The sequence below is a fragment of the Pelobates fuscus genome, chromosome 1, assembly GCF_036172605.1.
Source record: "Pelobates fuscus isolate aPelFus1 chromosome 1, aPelFus1.pri, whole genome shotgun sequence".
NCBI classification, from domain to species: Eukaryota; Metazoa; Chordata; class Amphibia; order Anura; family Pelobatidae; genus Pelobates; species Pelobates fuscus.
Window position 1 is genome coordinate 15075322 of NC_086317.1, and position 13339 is coordinate 15088660.

General features: G+C 41.7%; 1 protein-coding gene across 1 annotated transcript in view; it reads right to left on the reverse strand.

The window, feature by feature from the left end:
• The window catches only part of ZBTB20 (zinc finger and BTB domain containing 20), a 778251-nt gene that overhangs the window by 303567 nt on the left and 461345 nt on the right, over positions 1-13339 (reverse strand). Inside the window, exon 4 of the mRNA XM_063442031.1 lies at positions 9062-9138. The gene's annotated coding sequence lies outside the window, so the exon portion shown is untranslated. The remainder of the gene's footprint in view (positions 1-9061; positions 9139-13339) is intronic.

Here is a 13339-nt window from a genome sequence, read left to right on the forward strand (position 1 = left end):
TAACGTGCATTGATTGTGACGGTAGTTATTAGGGTTGATGGAACAATATATCATAAATGGAGGGTAACGTTGGTGAGATGGTTTTATAGGAAAGGAAAACCAAGGTTGGGGATGGATGGATGGAGGTCTGATTTTTAGATTACATAGGTATGAATATAACTCATACGAGTAAACTCTACCAAGTCAATGTCTGAGTCAGGGAGAAATAATATGAGTGTGAGGATGGATGTTACAAATGAAAAAATAGGGTTTGGGCCAGAAGAAGACAGGTGAACGTAATGATGGATGGCATGAGAAAGTTTGCATTGGGAACACTCTGGGATTGAGGCACAGGAAGCTGGCTGAGTGTGAGAGTGGATAGATAGAGAGCTGTTACAGAGAACACTCTGGGATTGAGGCACATGAAGCTTGTGGAGTGTGAAGCTCGACAGATGGAGAGTGGTTACAGAGAACATTCTGGGATTGAGGAACAGGAAGCTGGCTCAGTGGGAAGATCGACAGATGGAGAGTGGTTACAGAGAACACTCTGAGATTGAGGCACAGGAAGCTGGCTGACTTTGAGAGTAGACAGGTGGAGAGCGGTTACAGAGAACACTCTGGGATTAGGGCACAGGAAGCTGGCTGAATGTGAGAGTGGACAGATGGAGAGCAGTTACAGAGAACACTCTGGGATTGAGGCACAGGAAGCTGGCTGAGTGTGAGAGTGGACAGATGGAGAGCGGTTACAGAGAACACTCTGGGATTGAGGTACAGGAAGATGGCTGAGTGTGAGAGTAGACAGATGGAGAGTGGTTACAGAGAACACTCTGGGATTGGGGCACAGGAAGCTTGCTGAGTGTGAGAGTAGACAGATGGAGAGTAGTTACAGAGAACACTCTGGGATTGAGGCACGGGAACCTGGCTGAGTTTGAAGATCGACAGATGGAGAGCGGTTACAGAGAACACTCTGGGATTGAGGCACAGGAAGCTGGCTCAGTGGGAAGATCGACAGATAGAGAGCAGTTACAGAGAACACTCTGGGATTGAGGCACAGGAAGCTGGCTAAGTGTGAGAGTAGACAGATGGAGAGTGGTTACAGAGAACACTCTGGGATTGAGGCACAGGAAGCTGGCTGAGTGTGAGAGTGGACAGATGGAGAGCGGTTACAGAGAACACTCTGGGATTGAGGCACAGGAAGCTGGCTCAGTGGGAAGATCGACAGATAGAGAGCAGTTACAGAGAACACTCTGGGATTGAGGCACAGGAAGCTGGCTAAGTGTGAGAGTAGACAGATGGAGAGTGGTTACAGAGAACACTCTGGGATTGAGGCACAGGAAGCTTGCTGAGTGTGAGAGTGGACAGATGGAGAGCAGTTACAGAGAACACTCTGGGATTGAGGAACAGGAAGCTGGCTGAGTGTGAGGATGGACGGACGGATGGCGCTGAATGTTTTACTCACTGACTCAGAGATAAGATTTATGAATGAACAACACTGATAAACCCAGCTTGAACGCCTCACTCTTCCTTCAAACTACTGCTTCTTCAACTCAGTGCAGCTTTACTGCTGACTGGGACATACAAAGCAGCTCCAAACATAGATTATTATTCATTCATTTACATAACTGCCCCATATTACATTAATATTCATTCATTTACATAACTGCCTTATACATACATTATTATTCATTCATTTACATAACTGCCCCATACATACATTATTATTCATTCATTTACATCACTGCCTTATACATACATTATTATTCATTTATTTCTGTATCATATCATTCTGTGATATATGCTTTATCATCTCTAAAAGAGGGTTCTTCACTATGTACGTTACCTCTGTATAAGAAGAACCTGTGATGACCATTTGTCTCTGTATACGAGAACACGATGGACATATTTTCCGCTATTCTGGAACCCTGACAGAATGACCTTTCTAAAACCCTGCTAAAAGAAACATCAACAATGAAGTCTACTCTACAGAGACCTCATTTGTTGCTGGGCACAGAGGACGCCTGCCACCAGTACTGCTATCCTCACACGTCAGCAACACCAGGACCACAAGCTAGGCCGTTTTTGTCCTGCTTCTTTTTAGTAGTAGAACAAAGCCTGTTTAATCCTTCCTCTTATCTTTTAGACATTTATTATTAGGATGGAGGACGTTGGAACGTGGTAGGACAAACCATCTCTTTAGATCAGCCAAGTCAATTTACTCTTCAACGTTCCTGTACGTGTGATTGCATTTTGTCGTTTATGTCACATTAAATACATTAAGAAAAGATACATAAAACAAATGTCTGAGTGAGACTTAATGCTGCCGCAGGAAACAACTTGCTTTGTTCATTGGTTTGACAACTGCATTTGAAGAAGTGTATGTCAAGAAGGAGAAGACAACGTGTGCTTCGGAGACGTTCCCGCAGGTGACATCTGTGCAGACTTAAGTGCCGTTTCCCTTTCATGCGACGCTCAGCATAGTCTTGCTCTTTTGTTACTACCTGCTACAGTCACTGACGGGAAAGACAAGTTACTCTGAAACATGTTCACCAGATATGATGGGCATTTTGGTACATGGGTGGTCCTCTACCTGCGTCCCAGTGCATGCTTTTCCTTCCCTACTCATGTGACTGCCGTCAATGTAAAAGGGAGTTATTGACATCTTCCTCTCAACATAAACAACTACAATCACTCGGGATTGTATGCCTCATTGTATATCTGCATTGTATAACAGGAAGGGACTGAGTGATGGTACTGATCCTGGCACCATGCAATGGGAGAGTTCTAAACAAAATGGCGGGCAAAAGGTCTGCAATTTGTCTAGTCCAATTAATATGGCATATTTCAAAATAGCAAGGACTGACATCTAGAATTCCCCCCCGAGAGATATGGTCCGGGTAGTCCCTGGCCACATGTAGTAATAACAACCCCTCTTACTCCTCTCAGACCGTAAAAAATAATCAACACAACAAATACATTTAATATATTGGGGAACCAACAAGGCAAAACTGGTGAGATAATCAAGAGCAGCCAATATAAGAAATAAACAGGAAAGATATGAAGGGCAACTTAAGACGAGGAATACACAGGTGAGATAAAAAAAGGGGGGAACCAATGCAATGAATAAAACGAAGAGATGACAAAATGGGTAAAACTCAAAGAGTGTGTAAAACAGAAGGAGTCTTGAAAAATATAGATTCTATAAGAGAACTCATTCCTTCCATACATATATAACACAGAACAAAAACTTATCCTTTACCCATATACAGTCAACATGCATCCAGTAGGCATTCCTTCTACAAGAATCCCATGGTTTATCACTGTTTTCAACTAATCACAGGTTCGCTCCAACAAAAGGTATTTACAATTACAGAATAATTTCACCAAAGTCAATGTAGCTGCAAAATAGATTATCACAATAATGAGCCGAGAGAGTGTTTTTAATTATTGATAGAAATAAACATTCAAGTCAATAATTCATGCTAGCAATAAGCACTCCAATTGTTGTTTCTCTCTACATTTATCACAATGCATTGCGGTTTAAGAGAGCTCAGTTTTGGCCAAACGCCTTGCTGAAGCCTAAACAAATCTTACACTTCCTGCTCCGCATCGGAAAAGGTCATGGCTTCCAGAAGAGAGGCCTTAGGTATACAAGTAATTGGCAGGCAAGATGGGAAAAAATGAAAACCCATGGCGACAGTAACCCTCTCGTGGGATAAGCTGTACCATAACATCCTGTGCATTTTTGAACACACCATTCCAAGGAATTCCTAAAATATACTTTTATCCCCTGATTTTTAAAGTGAACTCTTCATGCGTTGACAACTTACCAGCCATCAATGTGACCGTATTGGGCAAGTTATACACAGCACCACATCATAGGCTGCACAACTTGTGCCCATATAGAAACTCCTTCCAATCTTTGTTTTCAAATTCCCTTCTATGGCATCATCGCAATATAATCTTTAACCCATTAAGGACACAACTTCTGGAATAAAAGGGTATCATGACGGAATATTTCCGTCATGTGTCCGTAAGGGTTTTTAAAGGCGCTTTTGTTTTGAAATCAATCCTTTTTTGTCTATTTCTCCTTGGTTTTACTCTTTTGAAATTCACCTTGGATTTTTAGTTAAACATAAGAAACATTACTTTTTCTTATGAGGAGTGAGGTCTTTGGCAAATCTAGGCAATGGGCAGAGTTTACACAAAGTAGATTTCAGTTGCTAAGATAATTAACCACATTCCTTCAGTCAAGGAAGGTAAACAGCAGACATCATGGACAGAGGAGAACAAAGCGGAGGCACCCGGGTGTTAAGATCCGGTACAAAGAAGAAAAGACAAATATAAATGCTCGCAATTGGTAAAAAGGGGAGTATAATCATCAAGATACAAGGGGCATAAGAAAAAGGAAAACTGAAAGAAAAAGAATGGGAGTCAGATTAAATGTGCTAAACTGATATTATTTGTCCTTTACAGTAAGTGACGTCAAGATTCTATTAAGATTATGAGAAGACAGCAGGTTATCCCCAATATAGGTCTTGATTTCTTGATTTAGCATTTTTGGTTAAGCTTTTAAAATGATTCAATATATTTGGCTAAAAATGTAAAAGTATTTTTTTAAATATCCAAAATGTATCATGTATGAAAATATCAAAATATTTTTCTAAATATTAAATCATATTAAAAGTATATCCAAAGATATTAAATCACTTATAAAAGCGTATCCAACAATATTACACCAAGAACACAGTCTGTGATAAACTGCAATGTTATAGATATTTAAAGGATTGATTATGTACAATGCCATCAATGCTTTGAAAAGGATGTTAAATGAAAGCTATAGAACCATCGATACAACCCCCCATCATAAAAATGTATTTAGGAAATAATATTTTTACTCACCCTTTTCCAGTGGTGAAATTCCCTCAACTACCTCGGCGTTGCTGGCCTCTCCACCTCCTGCAATGTCAACAAGAGGTGTTCCTCCTCCATCACTGGTCTAACACAATGCTCCCCATGGAGAAGCATCGAGGATCCGATGCGCATGCACATCCATTGCTTCTCATAAGAAAGCACTGAATCCAATTCCTATTTCCTATGAGCTGCAATGTCACATGACGAGTTTTAATCTTGCAGTCGATGCAGTGGATGAGCTTCTAGTCCAGGGTAGGCCACCTTCCGCACTCTAGATGTTTTGGACTACATCTCCCACTATGGCTGAGCAATATGGTAGATGCAGTCCACAAAATCTGGAGTGCCGAATGTCCCTCCCCCTGTAGTCTTTGTCAATATGACAGCCAAGGTAAACATTGCTCTTTGTGCTAAACTGCAATGTTTTGTAGGGTTTAACATACAGGAACACTGCACCCACACCCCTTCATTGAGATTAAGTTGTCCTTTAAATCCGTAACCCATGGCTGTTTTAGAGCCTTCATGAATTTACTTTTACCAATGGTGGCTGAATTATTTGGAATAATGGGTCCACCATGCATCCAGGGCTCTCTGTTAGATAAGAACATTTGTGGCAAGGGTCCTGTTGTCATCTGTCTCTATTAGACAGGCAGAAAGAACTAGTATGGGTTGCTTCCTACAAGACATGCTATATTCTCTGTTCTTTTCTTGTGTCTTGCTATGCTTGATATTAAACATTTTTGAAAACAATACGTTGCTCTGTGAACAGGTCCGGATGCTGAACATCACAGACTGCTGAGTGCAGCAAACAATCTAGTGTTGTCCCTCCTACATGTCAGTCTCCAGCCTTCTCACAGAGCGACCACAGCTGCCAGTAAACCACCATGTTGTGTATCAGAACAATCTGACCGTTAAGCTACCACTTCCATTAGAAATTCCTGGTGCCATTAGACCAAGGAATTCTCACCCGTCTTTGTACAGAGACTGGGTCACATTGATACACCATCAAGGAAAGCTCATGTTAGATGTAGATGTTTAGATAAGGTTATACGTAGAAGCACAAGCTGAGAAATGCTGTGTTTGCCCTTGGGCTCACTATGTAATGATATTTGCTCCGTGACAATAAAAATCCTTTGGGGATGTGGATGACATACAAATGACCCATTTTCTTTTATAAAAACAGTATGACACATTTTTAATTTAACTCAATAAAAAAAGCTCATTAACAGACATAAAGTAATTTGATGGAGAACCCCCGTCCATGGGAACAAACATGGCTTGCTCCAAAATGTTTCTGGTGTCAATTCTTATGGTGAATGGGCAGATTACCAGAGTCTCAGGATTAAAAGGGAGCCCTGGGCATTTTAACAGCTTCCTTGCAATTAGGTTGTTATGGTTCGAGGAGAACCCAAGCACTGTCCTAACATGGAGGGTTAAACCGTTAATGAACCGCATAACCCCAAACTTTGAACACGGTGCTGTTTGCTCAACCAAACTACTTCCTTTCTTGGTCTCAGGATGATTGGACAGGTGCTCTAGAACAGTGGGCAGATTACCTGAGTTTTAGAATTAATGAACAAGTTATCTGGGTAGATAGGAAGATTATCAGTCTCAGGATTAATGGACAGGTTCAATGGGTGAATAGACAGATTATCAGTCTCAGGATTAATGGACAGGTTCAATGGGTGAATAGACAGATTATCAGTGTCAGGATGATTGGACAGGTGCTCTAGAACAGTGGGCAGATTACCTGAGTTTTAGAATTAATGAACAGGTTCTCTGGGTAGATAGGCAGATTACCAGTCTCAGGATTAATGGACAGGGTCTCTGGTTGGATGGGCAGATTGCCAGTTTCAGGATTAATGGACAGGTTAAATGGGTGGATGGGCAGATTATGAAGTCTCAGGATTTAAGGACAGGTTATCTGGGTGGATTGGTAGTTTATCATAGAGTTTGTGAATGGGCAGATTATCAGAGAATTAAGGTCAATGGGCAGATTACCAGAGAGTTAAAGTAAAGGGGCAGATTACCAGAGAGTTAAAGTGAATGGGCAGATTATCAGAGAGTTAAGGTGAAAGGGCAGATTATCAGAGAGTTAAGGTGAAAGGGCAGATTATCAGAGAGTTAAGGTTAAAGGGCAGATTCTCAGGGAGTTTTGTGAATGGACAGATTCTCAGGGAGTTAAGGTGGATGGGCAGATTCTCAGGGTATTCGGGTGAATGGGCAGATTCTCAGGGTATTCGGGTGAATGGGCAGATTCTCAGGGTATTTGGGTAAATGGGCAGATTATCAGGGCATTCGGGTGAATGGGCAGATTCTCAGGCCATTCGGGTGAATGGACAGTTTCTCAGGGTATTCGGGTGAATGGGCAATTTCTCAGGGTATTCGGGTGAATGGGCAGATTCTCAGGGTATTCGGGTTAATGGGCAGATTCTCAGAGCATTCGGGTGAATGGGCAGATGCTCAGGCCATTCGGGTGAATGGGCAGATTCTCAGGGTATTTGGGTAAATGGGCAGATTATCAGGGCATTCGGGTGAATGGGCAGATTCTCAGGCCATTTGGGTGAATGGGCAGTTTCTCAGGGTATTCGGGTGAATGGTCAGTTTCTCAGGGTATTCAGGTGAATGGGCAGATTCTCAGGGTATTCGGGTGAATGGGCAGATTCTCAGGGCATTCGGGTGAATGGGCAGATTCTCAGGCCATTCGGGTGAATGGGCAGATTCTCAGGCCATTCGGGTGAATGGGCAGATTCTCAGGCCATTCGGGTGAATGGGCATATTTCCAGGGCGACAAACAAAAAATCTCACATTACTGATTTAAACTTCATTATTGATTCTCCAAGTTCCCTGCAGCCTTTACTAATATCATAATGAATGCAACTGTCTATGCATTAACAATCAATACATACAAACAAACACCAGGGACACGTTACATATAGTGTGATAGATTAAAAAAACATTTACAATAAAACATAGCCATCCCAAGATCCCAAGTGAGAATCTGGTACACAAACAAGTTAATTATCTTGTATTTCCCTTGCAGTATTCCAGAGACTGACTGCCTTTCCAATAATGCTGTTTTAATGTGAATACGGTCTGTGTCTCTTAATCTGGACATAACTAGAAGTGCGGATACAGGATTCTCAGTCATTTTTCCTCCAGATGTGTTGACCCCCAGCAATCCAAGTTTCCATTAACAGGTGCGTTGGGCTGCAGGGGGTAACAGAGCAAGGATACAGCGCTCCTCGCCGGGAGTTTAAATAAACACCAAGTTTTAATGTGCTATGACACATGTAACATATCCAGTTAAACTCACAGACCCCCATCTCCCCCCAAAGATACAATATCCCGCAATGCAACGCCATTTGTAAACGTTTGCCATTCCTGGCAGTGCAGGAACTATTACTGTGTCATGACAAGGGGATGGGCTTGATATACAACGGCTATGGCCATTAACTGGTCACAAGGAATGTCAAGCAAAGTTTTACTTTGAATACGGCAGAATTAAACGTTTGTAATTGCACATTGACGTTTTACAAGTCGCCACATTCTACATGGATTCATTCCGACTAACTCTTAGACCCCCTGCAATAGTGTGAACGATGTCTAAGGGTAGCGTGTTCCATAATCCAGGTTTAATGGTGGCTTATTGCAGGAATCACTGGAGGGGGTGGGGGGTCACCTTAATTTACGTTATGACAAATCTAGTGATGACTCAGCCAAGGGCTCACACATTGGCCTTTCCTGGGAACTGACTTTTCTAGATTCAGTAAACAGATAAGGGTTTGTTTGCCATTGCTTTCACATTCCATTGGAAGTTAACCCTGTGAGTATTATGCAGCATTCTACTAGTTCAGCACTGAAAAGGTTAACAAAAAAACCCTCTCTTACAAACAATCTGATCCACAAACAATCTGATCCAACCTACACGCCCAGCTGTGATCTTCAGCCTATCACAAACTCAGCTATTTTTTAAAAGAAGGCCGGGGAGGTGGAGGGGCATTTAACGGCAGCTGGATGGATTATACCGTGTGATCATCCCATACGTTATAGGCTCACATCAATAGCTGTTTACAACATAATTATCTAGTATTGATAACCCAGACACTTCTGCAATCCACTCACCCATGGTCTATTGTGGCATGGCAATACATTCCACCAAAACTGTACTTACCAAGAAAGGGTTCACACCGAGCAGCAGCCCGTCCTTGTCGAGTCTTTTAGTGAATTATATCCAGGCCGATGTCAGTGCTAAAAAAAAATATTAGAAATCAACAGTTAACACAAAAAATGTTACAGTAAGCCAATGCTTTAAAAATGCATAAAAAAACAATTACTGGATTTATGAGGAAAGCAAAAATGTAATATTACTAGATTGACTTAAACCTTGTAGATGCCAATCAGGACACATAAATGGCCTGAAATGCATCTCATTACATTGTATCTGTTTGGATAACGTCAGATGGGATCGTGGAGCTTGCTATTTCGGACAGCCATTGTGTCTTGTTCATGGAGAGACAAAGGTGGGTTAACATGTAAGCTCATTGAGCAAGCCCCTCAATCACTCTGTCCCTGTGTGTCCAACTCATCTGGTTACAATTACGTGACTGTTAGTCCACCCATTGTACAGCGCTGCGGAACTTGTTGCCACTTTATAAATATTACTAATAATAATCATAAAAAAAAACTAGAACAAGCAATAACTGATCTAAAAGAGAAATCTTGTACATTTGAGTAGATTTTGTGCTTCAGGTAGCTTTGTAATAACATGGAATGATGTAGAAATACGCAGTGCGGGCAGCAGGCAGCAGACCAAAGGGAGGTGGATAGAAAGGACACAAAGTACCAAAAAATAAATATATATTTACTGTATATAGTGTTATTTTCAGGACTATAGCTTCCTTTTAAATTATAATAAAGACAAAAAGAGAGCAGTGCACTTATTTTGGGTACAAGACAATCCAATGAATAAGGACTACATCATGCCTGAGGAATAACTCATTGATACAATTCCTCTACCCAAGCCATTCAATACATGGAATTCCATTAAGCTGGTTAATGATAACAGAGTACAGGAAAGCTAGCTCAGCTAAGCTGTATATTCGAATCTCCCATAAAAATCGCAAAGCAGCGGATATATCTCTTTTACTTCATTTTACATTTTCATTGGAAAGAGATGTGATAGGAGATACTAAGCCCTTTTTTTTTAAAGCTCACGACATGCCGAAGACCTTTCCCTCCATAAACCCAAGCACTGAAAAGGGGCGATGTGAGCCAGGTCACAAATGCCGGACCCATGTGTGAGGATTTGGGACGAAGAATTTCTGACATGTGCTCAGTGAAGGGATCTAATGCCAAGAACTTAAACTCAATTAGGGCGATACTGAGCATGTCAAAAGGAATGTGATTGTGTTTCCCACTTCAAAGGCGCGTTATTCCACAGAATGTGTGAGAACGCGGGGCAGGAAGCCACACTGTATCAGACTTCAAAATAAAAGTACTTAACCACAAGGAATGGGTTAATAAACAACTGCTAACAGGAAGCAAGTTACCACCACCTTCTTACAAATATATATATATATATATACATATAGACCTCAAAATGCCCTACCCCGAACTTATAAAATGAAATAATATATAAGTGTGCATTAGGGGAATATAATGTATTTGTGTTGATTGTTTTTGGCTCTAAACTGAAGAAGTACAAATGCTCATACATGCAAACTGCCCCTCTTTAGCAGGTGCATTCCCTATACTGGGCCAAATCCCTCTAGCTGGTGTGTGTTTATAACAGAACTTTACAGCAACGAGACAAGTACATGAATCAGTCTGAGTAAGGAAGATAGTTTTGTTCTAAATTACATTTACATTAATAATTATGAGTAGGGTCAAGGAGCTGCCATAACATATATATAACCCACATCCATACCCCTGAATCGAAATTGTCCCTCCATGGCCATTTGAAATGTATTTATCCGACCGATCACTAAGTAATCAGAACATCCTGGAAATTAAAAGACTTACTGCAGGAATCATTTGGTCTTGGTTGACATTGTGCTGAGCCTGTCTCGAGGTTATTACTAATTTCACATTTAAGTGAAGTGTCGTCTTACATGTATGCATGTTTATCACAATGCACAATTTCATCATTATTTTTGTTATTGGCATTTATAATAATTTGATATTTTTTACAGGATCCCAATTCAGATAACAGGAGACTAGACACTCTGTATAAAGCGTGAAGTACATCATGTTAGGGAGGTTCTGTATATTTAAAAAAAAAAACATTGTGACGGGAGCTCCCGTGCCATGGACTTTTGGAGAGGCTTGAAGGTGCTTCTATCCCCCTAAGCATTCTGTGTGTCTTTTGACTCCCTCAGCCTTCTGTGTGCCTCTTCCTCCATAATTCCTCTATGTGCATCTCCACCCGCTAGCCCTCTGTGTGCCTCACCCCCTTAGCCCTCTTTGTGTGCCTCTCCCCTGCAGTCCTCTGTGTGCTGCCCCCCCAACCATCTGTGTGCTTCCCCCCCAAGCCCTCTGTGTGCCTCTCCCACAGCCCTCTGTGTGCCTACGCCCTTCAGCCCTCATTGTGTAGTCTCTCTCCCCCTTCAGCTCTGCTTGTGTAGTCTCCCCCCTTCAGCTCTCGTTGTGTAGTCTCTCCCCCTTCAGTACTCTTGGCCCCTCCCCCCAGCCCTCTCTGTGCCTCTCCCTCCTTCTCCCTCTGTGTGCATCTCTCAGCCCTCTGTGCGCCTAGTCTCCCTCTCAGCCATCCGTGCACCTATCCTCCACTCCAACCCCCTCTGTGCGAGCTCACCTTCCACAGGCCATGGTAAAGGAGCTTCAGGATCTTCCACCAGGTCTGACAGGAAGTGGTTTGCACTCTATGTAAGCACTTCCTGTCAGACCGAGTAGGTTTTACAGAAGCTCCTTTACCTGCGGTCTGCTCGGCCAAACTACATGCTGTGACCGGCAGAAGGGGACTGTTGTGCAGTGCGCTACCCTCCTGCCAGTCACATGGAAACTGCATCTCCTGGGCCGGCGCGCCCTCCACATTAAGGATGTCCCCACTCGCCTTTATTTTATCTAGTAGCACCTAATCAGCCACTGACCTGCCAGCCCCCACTACTTATGTTAAAGTACCCCACCTGTTGACCTATATATGCCATAAAGCTAGTCTATCTCTGCTATACTACCTAGTTATCTCAGTCATCAAATTTCTACAGCCACCAACCTCCAAACCTCCACCAACCTCCGAGGACTCGAAATACAGTAGACAGCTAATCTATCCACTGCAGTGAAAAACACACTCATGGTGGAGGCTAAGCCATCTGGTATGCAAGACTTATTTACTCATAAACCGAATATAATACGGTTTCCTTAGATAGAACACTTACATATGTTGGCTATAAAAAAATAAAAAAAATACATAAAATATGGCTGCAACAAGTATACAATCTCCTACAGCTGGTGCATTGACTAGCTAGTTCACGATGTTACTTAAATTCTGAAGATGCACAAATTAATATCAAATAAACAAAAATATATAATATAAAGATAAATTAACACGCTGTTAAATGGAGCACAACACAGCACAGAAAGATCATTCCTTACAATCTGGACAAAAAAAAAAACAACCTCTTTCTTCCTCCATCTATCAATAACGAAATCCCTATGATAACAGTTCTTTTATCAAATTATTTTAATTTGATAATCACCATGGTTACCGCATGCCTTAGTATGCTACAAATCAGTGCCCAATCTCTTTTTAAATTAGACTGTTTTGGAAGACGGAGAAAATTAGGGAGCTGCAGTATGGACAGGAGCACGAGAGACAAAAAATTATAAATTCTAATTGTGTAAACGGTCTGCCCTCCATATACTCCTATGGATAAATAGGGGTAAATAGCATATACTTTATGATTAGATTAGACACGTGGCATGTATATGTAATAATTATTAATTGGACTTCTCCGTATATCTACAGTTTTACATCTGCTGTCCTCCTCAACCTATTGTTCCTGTAACATTTTGTAATAATATTATTTATTGTTAAATGTACCCCTTTGTAATATCGTGAAGAGCTGCGGAATATGTTGGCGCTATAAAAATGCCAATAATTATAATAATAATTGTAGCGGAATGCAGTAAGCCTGTCCTGCAAAATGCCTGTGTGACTGTGTCCGTATAATTTTTCCCTATGTTAAAATTGCTGTTCGTCTGTTTATTATGTGAATTATATGTTATTCGGTAGTTTCCATCCGTACTATATACTTATGGAAACTACCGAACGGAGGGGCCACCCCGGAGAGAAGTGTGCCAGCAATTAAGGCTCACATTCTTCCCCAAACCACAAGTTAACCGGCATTAACATTGTATCTGGGTGGCCGCCATTCGGCATGCGTACACGTGGCAGCGGCCATCTTACGCATGAAAATCCCAGCGGTGTTTGGTC